Source organism: Jaculus jaculus, unplaced genomic scaffold, assembly GCF_020740685.1.
Source record: "Jaculus jaculus isolate mJacJac1 unplaced genomic scaffold, mJacJac1.mat.Y.cur u25, whole genome shotgun sequence".
Lineage (NCBI taxonomy): Eukaryota > Metazoa > Chordata > Mammalia > Rodentia > Dipodidae > Jaculus > Jaculus jaculus.
The window spans coordinates 5,884,304-5,908,860 of NW_025423515.1; the positions used below are offsets into that span (position 1 = coordinate 5,884,304).

Here is a 24,557-nt window from a genome sequence, read left to right on the forward strand (position 1 = left end):
TGCTCCTTTTGGAAAATTAACTTTTGTACATGTTACTGTAGATACCTTTTCCCATCTTGTAATGGCAAGAGCTCAGACTGGCGAAGCATATAAAGATGTGGTTGGGTACCTGTTTCACTGTTTTCCTATCGCTGGGATGCCTCAACACTTAAAAACAGATAGTGGTTCTGCTTATACTAGTAGAGCTTTTAAAATGTTTTGCCTGCAGTTTTCCATTAAACATACCACAGGAATCGCTTACAATCCACAAGGGCAAGCTATTATACAGAACTCATCAGCAGCTTAAAGGTCAGATTGAAAACCTCTATGCCAGGGATTTCCCCTATTCCTTCCCTCATCACTTAATTAAATCATACCTTATTTACACTTAATTTTCTTAATAAAGATAGTAAAGGCCATTCTGTTATTGAAAGACATTGGAAAGCTTCTGATTGTAATATTAAACCATTAGTCATGTGGAAGGACCTTTTAACCTCTACATGGAAGGGGTCAGACGCCCTTTTGACTTTGAGGTGAGGCTATGCTTGTGTTTCCCCACAGGATGCCAAGTCACCAATCTGGATTCCTGACAGGCTCATTTGGCCTTTCAATCCCCCCCCACACACACTCTGAGTATGAAACAGCAGACAACACCTCCACCCAAGGTGCCTTCCTGTTGTGCCAATTCCCCAAGCTGAAACCTTGCCATTGGCTTCAGCTTCCATGGATGAGGTGGAAGAAAGTACTTTGACTACAGCTTTTGTCCACCTTTAGCTTTCACTCCTATAGCCATATGTTCCTAGATCAGCAGCAACTCACAGCACTGTGATGCCATCCTGGGGACAACTCAAGGCGCTGGCTGAAGGAGCTCACTCCTTGGTGGCTGCAGCTCATCTACTGCCCTGGGCGTTGAATCTGTTTGTTGCTATGCTTTCACTTTTGGCAGCAGAGGTATGGAGTCTCTCGCTCTTTCCTGTTGTTGCTGCAGATATGTCCTATTGGGCCTATCTTCCTGACCTCCAATGTTTCATCCTGCTACTTGGGACTTTGGACCTATTAAAGTCACTACTAATAACACCAATTTGTTGGGAGGAGAATGTAATTCTTATTTGACACAAAAGACTGAATAAATTTTTAGCTATATGGGCATGTCAGACACTCTTCCTGTTTGCTTCTCTATTAATAAGGACATGTCTGGCTATGTTCCTTGGGCTGCACATCAATTAATTGCCAACTCCCCTACTCTTCCTACTAATACCAAAGGATGGACAGGAACAACAAGATGTATGGTTCCTAAAGTTATAGCTCCCAAAAAATCATAATGCTTCTGCTTATGAGATAGACCCTACAGCCTTGCCCAAAAAAATTGCCTGCTTGACGAAATAGTACAGATTTGTATTCCATTTGGGAAAAAAATACCACCTTCAGGGTACCCAAAATGGTTTTCCTACTAAAACAGTTAAATATTCTCTTTTTAATTCCTCTCTTTCCTTGTTGGATTGGTCAGTCAGTAGCCCAGACCATGACTATACACAGACTTTAAAACAAGCACAATATATAGGAGGAGACAATACTATGCCTACTGTTAGGGCAAGTGCTTGGTATGGTCCAGGTTGGGTTGCACCCTCATTTCGTCCTCAAATGCTGGGAAAGAAAAAGGACTTCCTGGTACAACTGGATCTTTTTAGACTGTTTGCAGCCACCCATAAAGTTACTATAAGTAGACCCTGGTGGACAGTTATACAAACCTCTGGCCCCATGACTGCTTGTGTGGCTGCCCCTTTCCCCATTATTCATCCTGGAATGGAAGGATACTTTTATTTGTAACAAAGTTCTCATGGGATATTTCATGTTTCTTGTTTTAATTGTATTCTCTCTAAATGTATCACTAAAACTTCTGAGGATGTTTTCTTGATTCTACACCAACCTCCATATGTTATGCTGCCAGTAAATGTTACTAGAACTTGGTTTCTAATCCTAAAACTGAAGCACTCCATTGAGCTATGGTTCTGATCACACACCCCCAAAAGATTTGTAGCAGCTTTGATTTTAGGTATTACACCTTCAATTGGAATTATTTCAAATTTTGCTATCTCAACTATGTCCTTGGTAAAAGAAATACATACTGCTAATCATGTTTATCAGCTTTTTAAAAATGTCAGTCTAGCACTTATGATTCAGAAAAATATTGATAGAGGAATGCAGGATAGACTCAATGCTTTGGAAGACATCATCCTCTTTATAGGAAATAAAACTCAAAACATAAAAATTAGACTCTCAGTGCAATGCCACCCATTATTTAGATGGATATGTGTTACTCCACTGCCCTATAATGACTCCGAACATGATTGGTCACAAGTTAAATCCCACTTACAAGGCCTTTGGAACAATTCTCGGCTGACTATGGATATAGAACTTTTGAATGAAAAGATCTTGGATATTAGTAATTCTCATGTATGATCTACCTTGCTAGAGAAAGTTTCAACAGCTTTTGCTTCTGCAGTTACTGATTTCATTTCCAACACTTCCTGGCACAATTTTTTTCATTTAACATCTGAATCATTGCTGGTCTTGTTCTTGTTCTTCATTTTCTTCTCTCAGTCATCTTCAGACAACTCTGCCACTCATTCTCAGCATTAACTGTGGACGTTTGAGCCATTCAATTAAAACAAAGAGGGGAAGATGCCAGAGACAGCAAGCATGCCATTTCAGGATCATGAGGAATTGAGCACTGAAGAGCTGCATGACAGTTTCAGCCCAGCTGTCTCTTCCTTGGAGTCCAATGTGGCTCCTCTATAGAAACATCTTTGGCTCTGTGCACTACAGATATCTATGGTTTTCTGTATAATGTTTGCCTTTTTCTTTCATTGGTGCACCAATCTCTAAGTTTACTTTCCCAGCGAAAATTGATGTAGGTGAAGTGTTGGTCAATGTATCTGAAAGATCTGGCATAGAAGTGGAAAAACAAGAAAATGGGTCAGAAATAATTGTTTTCCTTAAAGGCCTTAAAGAAAGTCAGGCATGGAGCACAGTACACTTAGGAGAAAACAATGAACCTCCTGGAACAATGTAAGAATTGTTCTATGACTAACTTTTCTGAATGGTGGCAATTGCAGCAAACTATGACTGTTTACCAAGAATCCTTATAGGACAAACAACCAAGGTCAGAAAGACTTCAATCGGGGTGACCGAAGTCGAAGTACTGGAGAAAAATAAAAAGGAATTTTCAAACGAAATGGTTGGGGGATTAATGGGTTTATCGGATCAATGATCAATGGTGGGAACCCCCATTTTGTGGTTGTTCTGTCTCTTACCTTTAATATAGTAATTGAAAGTAGGGCCCCCGCCCCCAGCACCCACTTCTAAGATGGCTGCGGGGATGTCTGCCCAGCTGTCGGGGTGGCGGTGACTACGGGAAGGCTGACCAGGTGACTGGTTTTCCTTGACCGCTACTGTTGGTTCAGATTTGCTGTGGGAATGCTAGACGGAGTCTTTCTCTGTTCTCTGTGGCATTTCCAATTTTATTTTCTTTTATATTTTATTTTATTTTTTAAAAATATATTTATTTATTTACTTATTTGACAGAAAGTGGGCGAGAGAGAGAGAGAATGGGCATGCCAGGGCCTCCAACCACTGCAAATGAATGCCAGATGCATGTGCCCCTTGTGCATCTGGCTAACATGGGTCCTGGGGAATTGAACATGGGTCCTTTGGCTTTGCAGGCAAATTCCTTAACTGCTAAGCCATCCCTCCCACCCGACATTTCCAATTTTAGATAATGTCTTACATCTCTGCTCCTCAGGGACCCCCTGGAGCCCCCATGATCCGAAAGAAGACAGCTTGAACCTAGAACCTCCCATCCTCCCTCCCAGATCTCAAGTCAAGATGCCACGCAGGTTGCTGGAAAGGCCCTGCACTTTGGCCCTGCTATGGGCTCCCAGTTGGCTGTCATGATGTACGTGTCACTAGGGGGCTTCCGGAGCCTTAGTGCCCTGTTTGGTTGGGATCAGGGGCCAACATTTGACTACTCTCATCCCTGTGAGGTCTGTACTAACCTCAGCCGCCTGCCTGGGGCTCCTATTGCTTCAGGGGGTCCTCCAGGCCCTCAAGCTCTGCCCTACTGTCCAGAACGATCTCCTTTCCTAGTGGGCCCCGTATCAGTGTCCTTTAGCCCAGTGCCTTCGATAGCGGAGATTGTGGAGCAGAATCCCCGGGTAGAACCAGGGGGCCTTTACCGCCCCGCAGGGTGCAAACCTTGCTCGGGAACAGCCACTATTGTACCCCATTGTGCCCAGGAGCACCACCTGCGCCTTCTGCTCTACCATCTGCACCCCTTCCTTCAGCGCCAGCAGCTTGCAGATGGCATCTATGTCACCCACCAGGCTGGAAATGGAACATTTAACAGGGCAAAGCTACTGAATGTTGGGGTGCGGGAAGCCCTGCGTGATGAAGAATGGGACTGCCTGTTCTTGCATGATGTGGACCTCCTGCCAGAAAATGACAATAATCTTTATGTGTGTGACTCCCAGGGACCCCGCCACATTGCTGTTGCCATGAACAAGTTTGGATACAGCGTCCAGTGCCCTCAGCACTTTGGAGGGGTCTCAGTGCTCACCCCCGACCAGTATCTGAAGATGAATGGCTTCCCCAATGAATACGGGGGCTGGGGTGGTGAGGATGATGATGTCTGGCTGGGACGAAGACCTCTCGCATTATAAGATGGTGAAGCACCAAGGAGATAAGGGCAACGAGGAAAACCCCCACAGATTTGACCTCCTGGTCTGCACTCAGAACTCTTGGACACAAGATGGGATGAACTCACTGACGTGCCGATTGCTGGCTCGAGAGCTGGGTCCTCTCTATACCAACATCACTGCAGATATTGGGACTGACCCTCGGGGTCCCCGGTCTGCCTCTGGTCCCAGATACCCACCTGGTTCTTCCCAAGCCTTCCTTCAGGAGATGCTGCAGCGCGGCCCCCAGCTAGGCCTGGTCCTCTGCCTACGCCAACCACACAGTGGCTCACACTGACTCCTTCCTGCCCACCTTAATCATGAAACTGAATCAAAGGGGTTGTATTTTCCCCGTCCTCAGCTCCTCACTGCTCTCAGAGGGATGTGGGGGAATTAAACTACTGCTATGCTGGGGGGCAGGGACCTCTCCTCATTGCTAGACTGGAGCTGGGCTCCTCTAGACCTGGGGGTCCCTCTTTCTTGGGGTCTCCTGCCAGGGCTTACGACTGTGAATCCTTGATGTCATGATTTTATGTGATGACTCCTGAGAGTCCCTTGTCTCCTGGGGTAGGAGCAGGGATGGACCCCAAGCCCCTTCCTCATCCATGGACATCACTCTTTACAAAGAGTGATTTGGCTTCTCCTGGGACCTCTGTGAATATTTATTCTATTTATGGTTCCCAGGAAGCTGTCTGGTGAAGGAAGCCCTGCAAAGGGTATGGTGAAGACTGACCTCAATCTCTTCCTGTATCTCTCTCTCTTTCTTTCTCTCTCTCCCTCTGCTCTCTATCTCTTCCATATTACCTATCTTTTTCTTCCTTCTCTTCTTTGGCACTGACCTGTAACTCCAAGTACCAGTTTGTGGCTAACATCTACAGTGGGCTACTAATCAGAGAGATCTACAGGGTTTCCCCCCAAAAAGAGAGATTTCTTTCAGAGTACATGATGACCCACCCAAAGTTAGTGGTAAGACCCTACTGCTGAAGACACCATATGCTGATGATCTGGAACATGGGGTTACCTGAGTGAAACCTGGAAGAGAATCAGTCCCCAGAAAGTTAGCTCATCTAGTGCCAGAAGGTGCTACACGAGTGACTGGGGAAAATCATCAACATATATCCAAATAACTCGTGGTCTAAGCTGCTCAGCAGCAACAACCTGGCATGATGCTGACAGAGGAGCAGTAGAGGCACAAAGCCATGGTGGAAAACCAGGTGCTCCTGATTTGGCTAACCGATCTTCTCAGTGGAATGGAACCTATAGATGGTGCTCTGAAACAACTCAGAACCATATCCAAATGTGAGCCCTCTGTGTGTTAACAAGTTCCTATCAAACATGGACTACAAGATGGATTACAACTACTCAATTATCTCTAAAGTAAGCAATGTTGATCCCATTTATCTGATGCTAACTTCATGCTCCACTGTGGATGAGGGGGCAGAAAGAATGTTAGAGCCACATGTTGGGTCATTATGCACTGAGACATTGCCTCTTACCCATAACTGATGGCTAACTCCACAATACATCACCCACATTCCCAAACAAGGAGGGTCCCTGCTGAGGGAGGGTGTCAGGGAGGCTAATGATGGTACCAACATGACTGTATAGCCTATGAACATAATAAAAATGTATAAGATCCAATGGAAGTCCATGCTTTTAAACAAATAAGTTTCTTTAATATATTTATATCTCTCTATATATAAATAAAGTCACTTTCTAGTGAGTCAATAAAAAATCACATAAAAACTAAAAAGGAAGTAAGTTTCCACACTTCAAATTTTCATAGGTTCTGGAATGTGTTATGCAAGTGGCTGGGTGGAGTTCAGGAGAGGAACCAACAGTGCAACTAAGCAGGGGACCCTGAAAACCACAGCATCAGGGAGCCAGGCAATAAGTACACATGCATCCAAGAGTGGCACACAGGCTATGCAGGTTAACAGCTACTCTTTCTTGGACATGAAATCTGCTCAGTAGAAAGGAATCTATGTAGTTTTTGATTTGCATTTTCCAGTTGCAAAATATTTTGAATATATTTTCAGGAATTTTGGATTTTTTCTGATTTTCATAGTGGCTTGCTCATTTCTTTTGACAATTTATTGACTCAAGTATGTGTTGACGGTTGGAGGCACTCTCATGTCTGCTCAAGTTTAGGTTATTGGGTTCTTCCTCTTGAAGGCTCTTGAGGTTGGTTGCTCAACTTTTCTTTGTGGAGTAGTCCTTGAACTATTATCTCTAGATTTGGCTTTGTGTTCATATAATCATAGAGCTAGCTTTTTAAAATATTTATTTAGTTACTTATTCATTCATTCATTCATTTAAGAGAGGGAGAGAAGGAAAGAGGCAGGCAGAGAGAGAGAGAGAGAGAGAGAGAGAGAGAGAGAGAGAGAGAGAGAGAGGGAGGGAGAGAATTGGCATGCCAGGGCCTCTAGCCACTGAAAATTAAATCCAGATGCATGTGCCATTTTTTTGCATCAGGCTTATATGGATCCTGGGAAACTGAACTGAGGTCATTTGGCTTTGCAAGCAAATACCTTAACCATTAAGCCATCTCTCCATTCCAGAGCTGGTTTTTATCATGGAATATTTTACTTTCATCATCTCTTGTTAGTAATACTTTCACTGAGTACAGTATTTTGCATTTGGAGCTATATGCCATGTTTTTTTAGACTTTGAAGTATCCCATTTCAAGTCCTACTGGCCTTCAGGGTTTCTACTGAGAAGTCTGAGGCAATTCTGACGAGATTGCATGTCTTTGTAAAGAGTTGTTATTGTGCTGCCTTTAGCACTCTCTCTTTGTTTTTATTGTATAGGGTTTCAGCTATGATGAGTCTTGGAGAGTTTCATCTTTGGTCCACACTGTTTGGTGTTCTGTGGGCTCCTTTTATCCATGTAGGCCTATCTTTATAGAGGGTGGAAAAGTTGTCCTCAAAATTTTTGTTGAATATTTTTACCTTGTCTTTGGCCTGAAATCCTTCCTACTCTGGAATACCCATGATCCAGATGTTAGGTTGTTTTAGGGTCTCCCACCTTTTCCTCTCATTCTGTTCACATGATATTTTGACCTTGTCAAAGATGATCAATTTCATGTCTCTTGTCTTCAACACTGGGATTTCTGTCCTCTACAGGTTTGACTCTGTTAGTGAAGTTTTCCATATAGGCTTTTGAAGTTTCTATTGTATTTTTGTTATATGTTGTGTTTTTCAGCATCATGCCCCCCTCCAAAAAAAAAAAAAAAATGCTGCCCTCGCTCTCTCTCTCTTTTAAGATTCTAATTTAAGGTAGAGATTTAACTATTTGTTGGCTAATCTTCAGTTCATATATCTCCCTTTTGAGGTCTCTATGAGTTTTGTCCATTAAGTTAAGCCTAATGAGGAAATGTGAGTGATTTTCATTTATGTGATTGTTATATTTTTGATGGTTTCCTTTCAGTTCTGCAATTCATTTGGTGAGGGCCACATAGCTTCATGTGTTTCATTTTGATGTTCTATTATTGTTGTCTCCTCCATTTTCACTGGAGACTTCCATCATGGATCTAGGCAATGTTGGAGGAGACCTGTAAGATTGTTGTTTTTGCCAGGCATGGTGGCACACGCCTTTAATCCCAGCACTCGGGAGGCAGAGGTAGGAGGATCGCTGTGAGTTCGAGTCCACCCTGAGACTACATAGTGAATTCCAGGTCAGCCTGAGCCAAAGTGAGAACAAAAAAAAAAAAAAAAAAAAGAAAAGATTGTTGTTTTGCATTCCTTTTGTGTTCTGGTCTACTAATGTCTGTCCTAAAAGTCTTTTTGTTCGTGGTGGAAGTAGTCATTTGTTTGAATTGTATCAGAATGAAGTTGGATAGTGTAGTATCCACAAATGCACAGGCTGTGGAGATTTCCAGTGTGCCAGCATCTCTGGGATGGTTGCTGGTACAGGGCTGTGGTTGGAGATTCAGAATCTCTTCAAGCACCTGTCTCAGTAGTGCCTTGACTGTGGGGCTCAGGAACAGTAGTACTTTCCCCTGCTATCCCACTATGCCCCAGCTGAGCAGGTTGTCCACAATGCACTGGTACCCTCTCCAGGGTAGTTGACAGATTCTCCTGTGCTCCCTGTCTGGGGCATTAGTAGGCAGATACTGGTGGAAGAAAACGGGAGGGTTGTGGGGAAATGGAAGGGTCTTTGGTATCTAGTAAACAAGATTCAGGAATATAAAAAGTGTGAATATCTATGGAATTGCATGAATGCAGATTGATTCCTCAAGCATGTCATGTGTCAGCTGCACTGTGACCCCACTCCTGCTGGGTAAGAGAAGCGTCGCAGGTTGGGCAGACTCACTTTTATGTGACACTGACTGCTTCTAGCATGAGCTCTCAGTACCAGTTCTTAGTTCTGTATATTTAAAGTTCTTCCTATAACATGACCTCGGTAGTTTCTTTCTGGGTTGTATGTTTGTTGTTTAATAAACCTCTTATTCTTGCATAGCATCTTTTCACCTAGATATGGGAAATTTTCTTCTACATTTTTTTAATACTGTTAGTCAAGGGTTCTTTTCTTTCTATACCCATAATTTGTAAATTTGATCCTTCTGTAATGTTGCAAAGATCTCTTATTTCCTTTACATATTTTGACCTTATTAATTTTGACTGAAGCATTAATTCAGTTTCCTTGTCATTATCTGCTAATATTTTGTCATCCATAGCATACAGTGTATTGGAGAAAATTTTTACAGCGTTTTTTTTTTTTGTTTGTTTGTTTGCTTTTTTTTTTTTTGAGGTAGTGTCTCACTCTGGTCCAGGCTGACCTGGAATTAACTCTGTCATCTCAGGGTGGCCTTGAACTCATGGCAATCCTTCTACCTCTGCCTCCCGAGTGCTGGAATTAAAGGCGTGCGCCACCACGCCCGGCCACAGCGTTTTTTATTTGACTTACTTTGTTTCTTGTTTCCAGAATCATGTAGTTTGGTTTTTCATTGGTATGTTTTCCATTTATAGATTTCCATTATAATACTCTTTTTGATTTTTTAAATTCAGTTGTTTGTTCCTTTTGAAAGGCTAAATGTAAAGTTTCAAATATTTAATCATATGTCCAAACACACACTGAAGAAAAGCTTTTTTTACTAAATTATGCTGTAAGAACTGGGTAGTCACAAAGAAGAAAGTGACTGGACTAATAACTCTCTCCAAAATACAAATCAACTAAAAAATAGACTCCAAAGCTGTGTAAGTAGCTTTGAACTCAGTCCCAATTTCATTTCTTTACATAACAGAATAGAAAATGTTCAGTAACTAAAAATATATAAACAAGCCATTTGGTAACCTACTACTTCATAGGCTCAATTAAAATACGAATTTTATAAAGGGTCATGACTTGGGTGAATAAAGCTGCTTCTAGATGCCTTATGTTATTAATTTTAAAAATTCTAGGCTGAAGAGATGGCTCACTGTTTAAGTTGCTGGCCTGCAAACCCTAATGACACTGGTTGGACTCTCCTGTAAACATGTAAAGTCAGATACACAAATTCACACATGTATCTAGAGTTTGAAGTGGCAAGAGGGGCTGTTGCACCATTCTCTCTTTCTCTCTTTCTCTATCATTACTATCTCTCTCTCTCTGTGTGTGTGTTTAAAAATTCATAAATAAAAAACATATTTTATGTCAGGGATGAGACATGACATAGACACACAAAACAATATATCCTATGGTTGTTGCATTTGGTTACATACCTAAACTAAAAGGTAAATATTACTTTTTATTTCTTAACTATAACCACCAGTGCATTACAAATATGTAAAATCTAAATATCTACAGAACATCCAAATGCAGCACAATGCCCATTCTTTCAACGGCATATGGGACATTCTCTAGTCATCTAGAGAAAGCGATGAGTTTGTATGTTTCAGTCTCAGCACATTCATGCTCACTTGTGGCCGGTGCTTCTATGCTGTGTTGAGACAGCAGCACATCCTTAATGGAACATAAGGAAGAATGTGCTGTCACATAGTATAGAGGAAGAGTAGCACTTTGTGTGCCAGTACGGGAACACAAGAACACAGGTAAATGTCATTTGATACTGAGAGCAGACACCACACTTAAATGTATAAACTCTCAATAGGATTACATCTTTGAGACAAAACTTTCAGTCTATAACAATTGCTGAATTGTTACTTTGATCACCAAAGTACTTTTGGTTTTAATTTTTTAAGAAAAAAATAGGTTGATTATGTAAACCTTTATGTAGCCCAGTAATAGTAGGAGAGATCCAGAGCATCCAGAGCCCGCACAAGCTGGCAAAAGCGGTCCAGGCAGCTCCGCTCCGTTGGTGAGCCCGAGGGGCGGCTTCGGGGTTGTGGGGGTGGGGTCGTCGTCATGGCAGGACCGGGAGTCGGTTGTCCGGAGACATCGCGGGTCCCGGGACCAGGCTGTGTGATGGAACAATGGGGCTGCGGCGGGGCCGGGCGCAGGCGGCGGAGGAGTGCGCTCCTTCCCGCGGACGCCCCTCGCTCTCCGCCCGGGCTCTGCGCTCGGGGAATGCCCCCCGGGGGAGGCCTTGCTGAGGACCCGCGCTGGCCCGAGGGGCCGGCCTCCGGCTTTGAGGACGTCCTTCAGGACGGAGCTGCCCTCAAAGTGGATTACCCCAATTCCTCCGGCGGCGGGAAGCGAGGGTCCTCCCCGGCAGATCTGCCAGAACCCCACCTCCAGAAGAAGATGATGGGGAGTCCAGTTCCTCGGAGTCTCTGGCCAACTGTTACGGCTTCGTTGCCTACTCTGTAAACTCCGCGGAGAAATCGAGGGTCAAGGTTAAATCCTTAAGCCAGCAGCCTACCTACTACTCCAGCAGCACCAGCCCCTCTGAACGCTCAGGGTCCCCCACTCCATCACCCTCACCCCGAAAGCTCCGCTGCTTGGACCAGCAAGATACTGAGGTTGAACACAGCCATAAAAAGAGGAGGGCGAGAGACTGCAACTCCAACAATAAATTCCCCTCTCTGTGGCTGCGGTGAGTTAAAGGGGGCCAAAGAAGGACCCCGGTGCAGCAGGCGGTGGCAGCAAAGACCACCCCCAAAATCCCAGAATATATTTTCTTCAAGCCTATAGTGGGGATGCAAGATAAAAGGAAGAAGCCATACCCAGGTCTTTTTGTGGCTTGTGTTTATAATGGGAAGAAAATAAACATTCTCTTACTGATAAAAAATATATATATATATATATTTTGTTCCTGTGGATGGAATACTTCATTTACAGCTTTGATCATTCTTTTTACTGAAGGTGGCTATGAAAACTTCAAATGATTAACACCAATTTACATAGATATGACACTTCAAAAACTATGATTTTTAATTTTTTTAAGTATTTGAAAATTTTATATTTATATATGGGGGTATGTTTAGGGTGTACAACAGTGCACATTTTGAAGTTACAGGGCAATTTCAAGGGGTCTATGTTGCCTCTTGATGGAGACAGTGTCTCTACCACAGGCTCAAGAATTCAGGGACCACTGTGAGGAAGTAGTGGAAAGAAGGTAAGAGTACAATTATAGGAAGGAGTGTTTTGGAATGTTGTATTCCATACAAAATGTGGTATTTTCATTCATGATGTCATAGAGGTTGGAACTATCTACACACGAATTGTATACTACAAAAGCAAATGCTATTACATCAAAATAGAAGGGCTAGTTAGAAAAAAAATTTTTTTCAGTGGGGGGTGTAGGGAAGGGGAGACTCAACAGGATGTTGGAAGAGGAATATGACCAGGGTATATTATCTATATGTATAAATGTTGTTGACAAAACTTTAAAAGAGTTATATCAAGCTTATGAGTATTTGTACTGTTTTCCTTTCTCTCATAGATTAATATTTACCTAAAATTGATGGCTTTTGAGAATTATGAGCTACATTTCAGAAAAGAAATTGAATAACTTTGTACTTCAGTGAATATTCTAAAGCATAGATTTCAATTGTTAAGTAGCTCAGGAAATAAAAGAGTGGCTCGACCAATAGGGTAACACAAAAAGCTTTTGCAGAGATAACATGCCACAAGCAGAGCCAACAGGTTACCCATGGCATGAGAGTGATATCAGTGACAGAGGCATGATATCTAGAATTTATAAAGAACTCCTAATAAAAAAATCAAAAAACCCACTCAAAAAAATGGGGTAAGGAACTAAATAAGTACTCAGAGAAAGAAATACAAATGACTGAAACACACTTAAGAAAATGATCAGCATCATTAGTTGTGGTGGTTTGATTCAGGTGTCCGTCATAAACTTAAGTGTTCTGAATTTCAAGATCCCAATCTTTTGCAGCCATGTTCACAATGCTTGCAGAAATCATCCAGCCAAGAGAAGCTTTTGGGAGAAAGAGAATTATGGCTCACACACTTGAAGGGAAGGTCCATTATGGAAGAGGAAAATGGTGTCATGAGCACAGGGTGGACATCACCCCATAACAACATAAAGTGTACAACAGCAAGTGAAGAGTGTGCCAAACACTTGCATGGGGAAACTGGCTATAATACCCATAAGACCACTCCCAACAATACACTGCTGCAAGGAAGCATTTATTTCCAAATTTCCATGTGCTAGGAACCAAGAATTCAGAATACCTAAGTTTATGGGGGACACCTGAACCAAATGACCACATTCCACCCCTCACCCTTATAAACTGATAGTCATCCATGATGTAAAATGGAACACATTCAGTTCAACTTTAAAAGTCTCCATAGTTTTTATTAATCCTAATGATGTTCAAACATTAGTCTAAGAACTTTTAACTAAGCAATAATAGAAAAAAATACCCACCCCCACATAAATCAATAATGGCACAGAACAAACATTCACAGGGCAAAATCTGGCATGGGGCATAGCAAAGAAATGTTCAACCAATAAAGGATTTAAACAAGGCAGACATCAACCCCTGTAGCTCCAAGTCCAACAACTCTAGCTAGTAACAGATCTCCAAGTCTAACAATTCTCACCAACACCAACTCTCAGGATTTCCAATCCCACCCCTCCAGCTGGGCTACTCAGTCCTGGAAAACTTCATGCACAGTCATCAGCTTCCTTCAGCAGCCGTCTCATCATCCTACCATATTCACGAGATCTCCACTGCAATGCAAGGCTTATCCTCACAGCTCCATTGGGCATCCAGCAAACCTGCTTTACTTTCCATGGCTGTTTCTGAAACACAAGACCACGTTGCAAATTCAATGGTCCTCTCTTTCCTTCATTTATTATACTTTATACTACCAGGTAAGGTGCCAATTTCTTAATGCAGCAGGGAATAAAGCAGACTTTGAAGCACAGGACACTCCTTGAGCATTCAGACCCCTTTCAAAAGATAGCATTCTTTCTTTTTTCCCAATGCAGGGCAGCTGGTCAATCTCAAAGGTTGTAATATCTCATATGATTGCAGCTAAAGGACAACAGTTTTGGGCCAAAGATTTCATTCTGAGCCATATCTCTCTGCACACACAAGTCTATTTCAACATGCTACAACTCTGCACAAATTCTCAGGACATGCACATAACAGCAAGCCTCTCACAGAAACTGCTTCTAGCCCAGTCCAAGCAAAGGTCTTTCTCAACCTCATAAGCCAATCCTCACAGTGTATAGGTCTTACTGTGTTCAGGTCTCTCAACTCCGACCAGAATAGCCGACCAAGCTGTACTTACAGCATTGCAGGGCATCTCTCAGGCCAAGGTTGCAAATCCTTCCACATTCCTCTTGAAAATCAACTTCAAAAGAGCAAAGCCACACAGTCAAGTCCCTAGTGGCAACTCCACTCTTGGTCCCAACACTACTGTTGCAGTCAGTTTCATGTTGCTGGCAGAAGTCACCTGAACAAGAGTAGCTTTTGGGAACATGGGGCTTATTTTTGCTTACAGACTTGAGGGAAAGCTCCATGATGGCATGAGCAGAGGGGTCAATATCACCCCTGGCCAACATATGGTTGAAAAAAGCAACAGGAGAGAGTGTCAAACACTAGTAAGTGTCACAACTAGCACTTTAAGCTCCTATCCAGAAGTCATATGTCAACAAATTGTTTGGTACACCTAATAATACTGCAGATAATTAGAAAAGTCAAGTAAATTAATCCAAGATGCAAAACTCTTTATTATAATACAAAATCCACAAAAAACCCAAGACAATATAAATCCACCAAAAAGTATAAATCCAACAGAACTGACCTCCAGTGAGACAAACTTAGAGGAAATGCCTGAAAAAGATTTCAAATGAATGATTATGAATATGTTCAAACAAATCAAAGGAATCAAAGAAGACACAAGAAACCAATTTATTGAAATAATAAGCCCACTACCAACAATACACCATCTCCATGATACACTAATTCCAAATCCCCATAAGCTGGAAAACTAGCATTGAGAACACCAAAGTTTATGGGTAACACCTGAATCAAATCACCACACCATCTGATGGCAACTGGGCTAGAAGCAGTTTGCATGAGCGATTTGCTATTATGCCTATGGCCTGAGAAGTTTTTCAGGGTTGCTTTGCATAAAAGGTACTATGAGCAAAGAGATATGGCACAAAAAGAAAGGAAGGAAGGAAAGAAGGAAGGTAGATAGATAGATTTTGGCTAAAAACTGTTGCCTGTTTAGCTGCAATTATTTGAGAGATATAAACAACTGAGATTTGGGCTATCTGACCTGCACTGGGATAGAAGCAAAAAGTGCAGACTCACATAAAGGGCACTGAATGCTAAAGGATTGCCCTGTTCTTCAAAGTCCAACAGATCTTGGTTTAGAACATCATGGTAGCTGAAGCATGAATAGGAGGCTGCCATCGTGACCAGAATGCCAGGGACTATCTTTTATGATTACATTGATTACTGAGGTACCTCAAAATCAACATACTGCTGAGAAGTGACAGTTGAAATGTCTCTATCACACCCTCCCAGGCTCAAGGATTTAAGTGGGGGAAAATAGGGATGAGTGAGAATTAACATGCTTTATTGTCTATATGTTTGGAAACTGAACAAAGTTTAAAAAAAAAATTTAAGGACCTAAATTCTAAGTTACCTCTCAGAAAAGTGGTTCCATTTTAGTCATATTTTACGCTTCATAGAATAAAATTTACTATTTTATACAGATATGAGGATGGCATCTTTAAACTTTCAACATTGTCTCATTTTGATGAGTCATGGCCCTGTACTTGTTTCTACTTGTAACAGGAGTGTTTAATAAACAAAAGTGCGAGTAGGATTAATAAAAAGGTTCAAACATACACATGTTGAAGGCTGCTTAAAGGGCATAGCTTACCTTTTTACTAGATTCACTGGAAGCTTCCGTTTGTTTTCTATAATCACCCATGCCATAAGTTACTTATCTGTTTTTCTTGTTTACATCCTTTTTTAAAATACATCATTTGCTGCATTTCTCTACGAAGTTTCCAGCACTAACATGAGAACAGAGGAAATACCACAATTGCCCTCTTAAAAATTTTATTCAAAATAATTTTAATTTTGTCCACATTTAGAATGCCAGCTAACAGTGTATTACATATGGTTTTCAGTATGTTAAAATATGTTCCTTATGTTTCAATCAGCTTTATGACACTGGGATGAACTTCCACAACAAGCATAGTTCATAGGAGGAACATATTTGAATCTTGCATATAGAGAGGAAGTTCCATAATACAGGAAGAAGTTGGTCTCCTTTAACAGGAGAGTGAAGCAAAACCAATAGCATCATAATGAAGCACATCTAGGACTCAATAGCAGTTATGTCAAAATACAAACTTGAAGAAAATTTCTGAAACGATTGGGGGACATCCATTCAGACTACCAAATTCCAGTACTAACCTCCAATAGATTTATAGCTCTGTACAACGAAAATTGTATTCAGTCCAGCTTTATAGGTCCCTGTCACCTTATCTAAGAGCTGTAAGATTCTTAGTTGTGAGAACTGTAAAATCAAAACAAGTTATACATAAAAGCAGAGTGTAAACATTTAACACTGTTATAAGGTATAACAAGGAGAGACTGGACCAATGCAAACTCAATAACCATCAAAGAAAGAGCAAACATCTGTAGTTCAAGTTTGATATCATAGACAGTGACTGACAGTCTCTGAAACCCCCAGTTCTGCACATCTGTCTGTGCTGAATAGCCAGGGAAAACTTCCATCCTGATCCAACAGTGCTTCATGGTAGCCCTTGCACACCCCTGGAATATCTAAAACATCTTCAGGTCTCCATGTAAACCATGGTCCATCTTTCAGTGGATTGACCAGCCTCTCATTAGGGTCATCACACACTGCATATATAACGTGTCTCAGCAGCAGCTCCAGGAAACATGTGCTCATCATGACTCACCCCATGTATTTTCCATTCTTCGTAAACAAGTGCCAGGTTTGAAGCACAGAACATTATTCTTAATTAGAAAATTAAATAAACCATGACCTCTTAGAACAGGTTCTTTCTTTTCAGATTTCCTTTCAAAATATTTTGCATTCATAGTATTTAGTCTTTCTGGGTTGTAATATTCTCAGGCATTCTCTATACTGTTTTAATGTAAAGCAGATATGCCATCTTCCTTAAGATTGCTAATGTTGACAAGAGCAGCTTCAGCAACCAATTTCATTGTCAATAATTTTAAATTTGATTGTATTTCCAACTTTAAATCTTAAATTCCTCACTTCCATATCTTTTTCAGTTTCCACCCTTTCTTAAATTTTTTACAGAAAGCTAGCGATAGGGAGAGGGAGAAAGCAAGAGAGAATTGTCATGCCAGGGGATCATCCACCGCAATCAAACTCCAAGCACTGGGACACTTAGTGGGCATGTGCAACATTACATTTGCCTCACCTTTGTACATCTTCCTAACATAGGATCTGGATAGTTGACATGGGTCCTTAGGCTTCATAGGCAAGTACTTTAACACTAATCCAGATTTGCAGCTCTCAACTCAATATCTTTAGCCAAGCACATCAGTCCCTTATAATTTTAACCTTAATCAAAGTGTAGTCATCTGCTACAGACAGAATACAATCAGCGCTTGTACTGGTAAAGAAAATTTTCTACATCTTTCACTTAAACAGTTAATAAGCAAAGCCTCCAAATACAATTCTCTTTGTAGTTGCAGATTCTCAACAAATTAGTCCATTAACCTTAAGTTCCACTTGTGAAGACATCTTCAGTTACAAGTACAATGGTCATGCCCATTCTTCGAAAATAAATGTTCCAAAAGACCAAAATGTGCATTGTTAGATTCATCTCAACAAATGTACCCCACTCCACAGTACAAATTCTGCCAGTCAGCTTGAGGCTGATGAGATGAGCTTCCAATCCAAGCACAATTTACAGGAGGAATGTAATTTGTAGCTTACAGATAGAGGAGAAGTTCCATAATGGGGGAAGAAGATGGTCCACTTTCAAAGATCAATGCAGAAACAGAAGAAACCACCTGAACCATAAGAAAGCACAGTCCAGTAATCCAGGAAGAGCCCCAGCACAATACATGTCATTGTAGTGAAAACAGATCCATACCCAAATACACTTCATGGCTAGACCCCCAGGCTCCAGAAACAGTAATATCAGGTTATAAGCTTAAATAAATTCTTAAGTTATTTTTTATTTGTAAGGATAGAGACGAGGGAGGGGGGAGAGAAAGAGAGAGAGAGAGATTGGGTATGCAATGCCTGCATGCTTTTATGGTATTAACCCTTACAAATTAACCATTTCACAAGTCCTTTAAAAACATTCTTGCAATAATATTTAGATAAATATTTTACATTCAATATATTTTATATCAATCACATACACTAAAAATTGAATAGCCCAGGCTTTTAATTCCAGCACTCAGGAGGCAGATACAGACAGAACACTGAATTAGAGACCTGCTGGAAACTACATAGTGAATTCCAGGTCACCCTGAATTAAACAAAACATGAGGTGCAGCAGACACTTTGCATTCAAACATCCAAATATTTCCAGTGGCCCACATAAACTCATGATTACATGAACCAGAGGAGGGAAAAAAATCACATGGTACCCAAATTAATCCCTCCAGACCTGAATAATAGCTTTATGGGAAATCAAACTATGTCAGCATGAACAGCATTCCTTGGTGGCAATTCCCAAAACATCAAAGCAGTTACACTGACATAGTTTTCTTCTTCACAGTTCCATTTTAGACATCATAGGGTTTCCACTCTAGAACATTAAACTTCCCTTACTTGCAAAGTAGCAATCTTAAGGTTCTCTGTCCTTCCTGATCCCTCTTTCCTGCCTTTGTTCTAGTTCCAAAAGCAATAGGTGATTGACAAAAAGATAACAGAAATATCCTTTAGTATACTTATTACAGACCTCTCCTATTTTCAGACTGACCATTTCTACTCATACTGTTCTAATGTATATCAGGATTCCCATCCTCAAACATGTGGCTTCTCACTTGTGTGAGTTCTCTGATGCTCAGTGTGATGAGACTTGGACAGGAAGGCTTTCCCACATTAAGTACATTCATGTGACTTTAAACCAGTGAGTTCCCAGATGCAAAGTGAGTGGTAATTTGAACAGGAAGGTTTTCTTCCATTCATTACATCCATATGGCTTTTTACCTGTTTGAGCTTTCTGATGGCTAGTGAGATGTGAGATGAGCATGAAGGCTTTCCCATATTCATTACTATCATATGACTTCTAACCTGTGTGAATTCTTAGATGCCCATTGATATTTGACTTATATATGAAAGCTTTCCCACAGTTAGTACATTCATAGGGCTTCTCACCTGTGTGAGTTCTCAGATGCTTATTGATATTTGACTTGAACTTGAAGGCTTTCCCACAGTCAGGACATTCATATGGCTTCTCCCCTGTATGAGTTCTCTGATGCATAGTGAGATTTGACTTGCACAGAAAGGCTTTCCCACATTCAATACATTGATATGGCTTCTCACCTGTGTGAGTTCTCTGATGCATAGTGAGTTGTGACTTGTACATGAAGGCTTTCCCACACTCAGTACATTCATATGGCTTTTCACCAGTGTGAGTTCTATGATGCTTAGTGAGATATGACTTGCACAAAAATGCTCTCCCACATTCAGTATATTAAGTGGTTTCTCACCTTTGTGAGTTCTCTGATGCCTAATGATATTTAACTTGAACATGAAGGTTTTTCTACAGATATTACATTCATATGGCTTTTCACCACTATGAGTTCTGTGATGGTTAGTGAGATTTGACTTGCACATGAAGGCTTTCCCACATTCAATACATTCAAATGGCTTTTCTCCTGTGTGAGTTTGATGATGTACAGTGAGTTGTGATTTGGTAATGTAAGATTTTCCACACTGATAAGGTTTCTCAACTGTGTGAGTTTTCTGATGCACAGTGAAATGTGTCTTAGAGATCACTGTGTCACTTTCATACCACCTCTCATCTGTGTTTGTTCCTTGATGCCAAGTGTGATGTAACTTGCGGTAAAAAGCATTCTGGCATTGGTTAAAATCATCAATTTTTGTCCAGCACACTTTCTGTTTACTTTTTAATTCTGAGAAATACAAAGAAACTTATTATATTCCAAATAATAGACAAAAATTTGACTCAACAGGGGTTCCTTGTATTTGATAAGATATTAGATGGCTCACAATAATTATATTAATACCACTTTTTTTCAAGGTAGGGTCTCACTGTAGCTTGGGCTGAACTGATATTCACTATGTAGTCTTCTCAAGGTGGCCTTGAACTCAGCAGTCCTCCTACCACTGCCTCCCAAGTGCTGGGATTAATAGTATGCACCACCACACCCAGCTTAATACCACTGTTCAATTGACTTCTTTACTATGCAATATGGTAGGTTCCTTGACTTGAGGCATGTCTTACATAACAAAGTACAAACTCAGCAAATGCTTTCCTATATTCATAGAATTTAATACAAACCTTTAAGAGACTAATTTTTTGTTGTGGTTGTTTCCTTGCCTCCTCAATATGATCTGGTCTATTTTTTTCTATAGTAATTTTCATGTGAATTAGCTTTATTGAAGAATTTATTTTTTAGTGAAATAACCAATTGGGTTTGAAGATAAGTTTTCCCTTATTTTTCACTTAGATTTCTTTGCCTAAATATGTACACATCATTTTACCACATGATAACTAGATGTTTTCCTCAACAGATATTTGATTTATTACAAAGATGAGTGTAAAATTCTACACCAATAACATAGGATATTTTTTGTTTTTATATTTAGTCTCCTAGACAACATTCCTCCATAGAACATATTTATGATAGATTTTTTAGTTTTATTTTAATATATATCTTATATGTTTACATGTGCATGTGTTTTTGAGTTTTGATATGTATGTTAACAAATGTATGTTTCCTAATAAGAGAGCCATTGACATTTACCTTGTTTGAAAGTGCCTCCTGTAGTAAACTACTGTTTATGCAATGATTCTTGCCTATGCGATTTGAATTCTCAGTGTTCTGGTTAATTCTGGAGATCTTAACTCATAATTAGGCAAAAATCACATTAACCCACTGAGTGAGCTCAAGATATAATCTTGGGTTTAATAATGACTGTGAACATGATGGATTTCTATTTTTCAATTACTGACATCTAATGATAATAGTGGACAAACATTGTTTTCAATCATTGTTATTCTGAATGAAGGAGAAAAGGAGAAGAAAAATGGCAAAGAAGAAAGCTGCATGCGAAACAACAAAAAGAAATCACATTAGAATATGATAGCAAAATAATAGTAATTAAAATAAAGATAAGAATATTAAAATATGAATATGAAAATCATCACAATATGGAATAAAGTGAAGAGAAACCTAGCAATGCAGAAAAATTGTTGGAAAATAAAGAGAAAAGAATGAATTGGAAAACACATATATTCTATTTCCAAATGGTTGTTTGCATAAATAATGGTGTTTCATCTGGAGAGTGGTGTAATCATTCCTTGTTCATGTTGAAGTTAGTGGTACATAGACACTGATGACAAAACCTACTAGAAACCTTTGACATTGACATAATAGGTAGAGTCCTACGCTTATTGCAAGTATAGGCAAAAATACAAAGTACCGCCATTGTGTATCACAGAGAAAAAACAGAATAGATGACTCAGCTCAATTCAGGGATGTAAGTACCCAAGCTAAAATCAACTACATCTGGTAAGGGGAAGGATCCACCTACATTATTTAACTGGGATCATAATTTTCAGATCAATGTTATACCTAAACATGTGATGATATAATGAATGTCTAAAAGCCAAACAAAATAGTCAATATAGGCTTAACATTCCCGACATTTTAAATATCAATAAGCAATATGATTCTTCACCATGAAGGACAGTACCAACAAAACTTCTACAATGGTCCTCCCTAATGCAATTCTCCAATTGGTCCTGCCAGATTGACTATTTCTTCTTGTGTCCATTTCCCACACATAATGTGTATGGACAACCTGGATTATCCATGTTTTCAGGTTCCAATATTTTCAAGTATTTACTTCTAGCATTTCTCTAAAGTGAATCTGTTGTTACACACTGAGTGACAGCCATACTGATCAGAATCTGTAAATTACCCCCTGCAAGAGACCCATGTTTCTCATGACAGTAAAGATATTGCTCTTTTGGCAAGAGCTCTGTGTACTGTGGGTCTCATGTTATACCTGTGGTTTTATATTGTATTTTTATTTAGAAGATGAGATGGACTATTTCTTTTTTTTTAATAAATTTATTTGTTTATTTTTATCTTTTAATTTTATTTGTACTGCCATTCAGGTTTTCTTTTCTTCAAACTCCCAAATTCTCTTTTTAAATCCCTGATATACTTCCTATATTTCACAAATATAATATCCTTTTGTTACCTACATTCTTCTCATGTACACTGCACAAAAGGGTTCTAATACCTTATCATGGAATCTCTGATGCTCTCTTATTTACTTCCAAATTTCACAGGGGATTGTCAATATAATTATGTTAAACACTTTATTTGTGTCAGCATTGTAAGGACAACCACCATTATAAAATTATGTACTTGAATATTTTTCCTCAATAAGTTGTATCTTCTAAACATTTGGTTACAGCAGAGAAAGTGACCAATGGCACTGTTATACTAAAACAAACAGAAAATGGTCGAGCAAGAATTCAGTGCTATAGCTAACACAATATTTTCCAAGATCATCTATGCATTTTTTTAAAAATTTTGTTTTATATTTATTTATTTATTTATTTGACAGCAACAGAGAAAGAGAGAAAAAAATAGAGAGAGAATGAGCATGCTAGGGCCTCCAGCCACTGCAAACAAACTCCAGATGTGTTCACCCCCTTGTGCATCTGATTAACGTGGGTCCTGGGGCATCGAGCCTCGAACCGGGATCCTTAGGCTTCACAGGCAAGTGTTTAACCACTAAACCATCTCTCCAGCCCATTTATGCATTCTTTAATGTCACGAGCTGTCTCCATGTCACAACAGGTGTCAGATTCACAGTAATATCATTTATCATGACAATTCCTTTTGAGTTCTCATCTCATTGACCCATGTTAGAAATACACATTTACTTTCCTGGAAGTCTGTGAACTGAGCTTTCTACTATAGTCCACGGTGCAAATCCATGCTCCAACTTGAAGATCAAATCTGGTTCGGTCATACAGTTCCCTGCAATTGGGAAATAATGTGCAAAGTTTGCCAAATGCAATATCAATTGAACTCTTGTAATATAAAAGCTGAATTTCTATAACTTATCTCTACTAGGTGAACTGCAAAGTTATATTAGAGGAAGTTTATACTCCTGGTGCTCATTAACTAGAATATTTCCCTCAAGTGACATTGAACAACATGATATAGAAAAAATGACTTTGGGGGGGGGAATTTTATATGATATGGACTCACTCTAGCTTAGGTTAACAATGAACAGATGCTATAGCCCTAGGTCCTTCTACCTCAGACTCATAAATTCTGGAATAAAAGGCTTAAACAATGATTTGAAAATAACATTTAATGAATAGAGCATAATGAAAGGGGCATATAATGAAACTACAAAGACAACTGACATTACTGATAGGTGGAACAAAGAGAAAGTGGTCATAAAAATAAGAATAGAGAAAGATTATGGGCAAAGAGTTCAACTAAAGAAATGAATAAAAAGGTAAAAAGGGGGCTGGGGGGGGATAGCTTAGGGGTCAAAGAAGTTGTCCAGAAAGACAAAAGAACTAGGTAGGATTCCCTTGTACCTACATAAGCCAGATGTCCTAGGTGGTGCATGCATCTGGAGTTTGGAGTGGCTGCAGGCCAGAGCACACTTCTTATCTCCCCCCACCCCTGGTCAAATAATTAATTGTTTTTAAAAATGTAAACTAGCAAAGAATATTCACAACTAAATTTATAAAGCAGAGGCAAAAATTGTATTACTATTTAAAACTAACTCAGGCAAGTTAAAAAATTGCAAAAATATAAGGAAGCAATGGCCGCTGGGTTTATAAGAATGGTCCTAAAGTAAGTAAATGTACATAACAATAAGCTCAAGAGCAAACAAATTAAATATAAATAATCTGAAGAGTCACTGAGTATGCACACACACATGCATATACAGACACACATTAAAACATACAAATTTAAAAATTTCTCCATAAGTCAATACAGGACTATAATGTAACAAATAATGTTATACGTAACAGATTACCGCCATTATAATCACTGGGCAACACTGAAATTATTTTCTCTCTTAAAAAAAAAAAACAACAGATGATATACTTACCCATCACTCTATTACAATACACTAGTGAAGTATTAGTGATGAAAAATAGTTTGGTATAAAGCACTTGTACAGGATGCATAAACCTCTAATTTCAGTTGAAAGTATAAAATAAAAAAAGGGATAAAGATATATGATAAGGGGAGTAAACAAAGT

The 24,557-nt window shown here is 39.8% G+C and overlaps 1 pseudogene; it reads left to right on the top strand.

Moving 5' to 3' along the window:
* Nucleotides 1-3,864: 3,864 nt before the first annotated feature.
* Nucleotides 3,865-5,030, top strand: LOC101600036 (annotated as a pseudogene).
* Nucleotides 5,031-24,557: the final 19,527 nt, after the last annotated feature.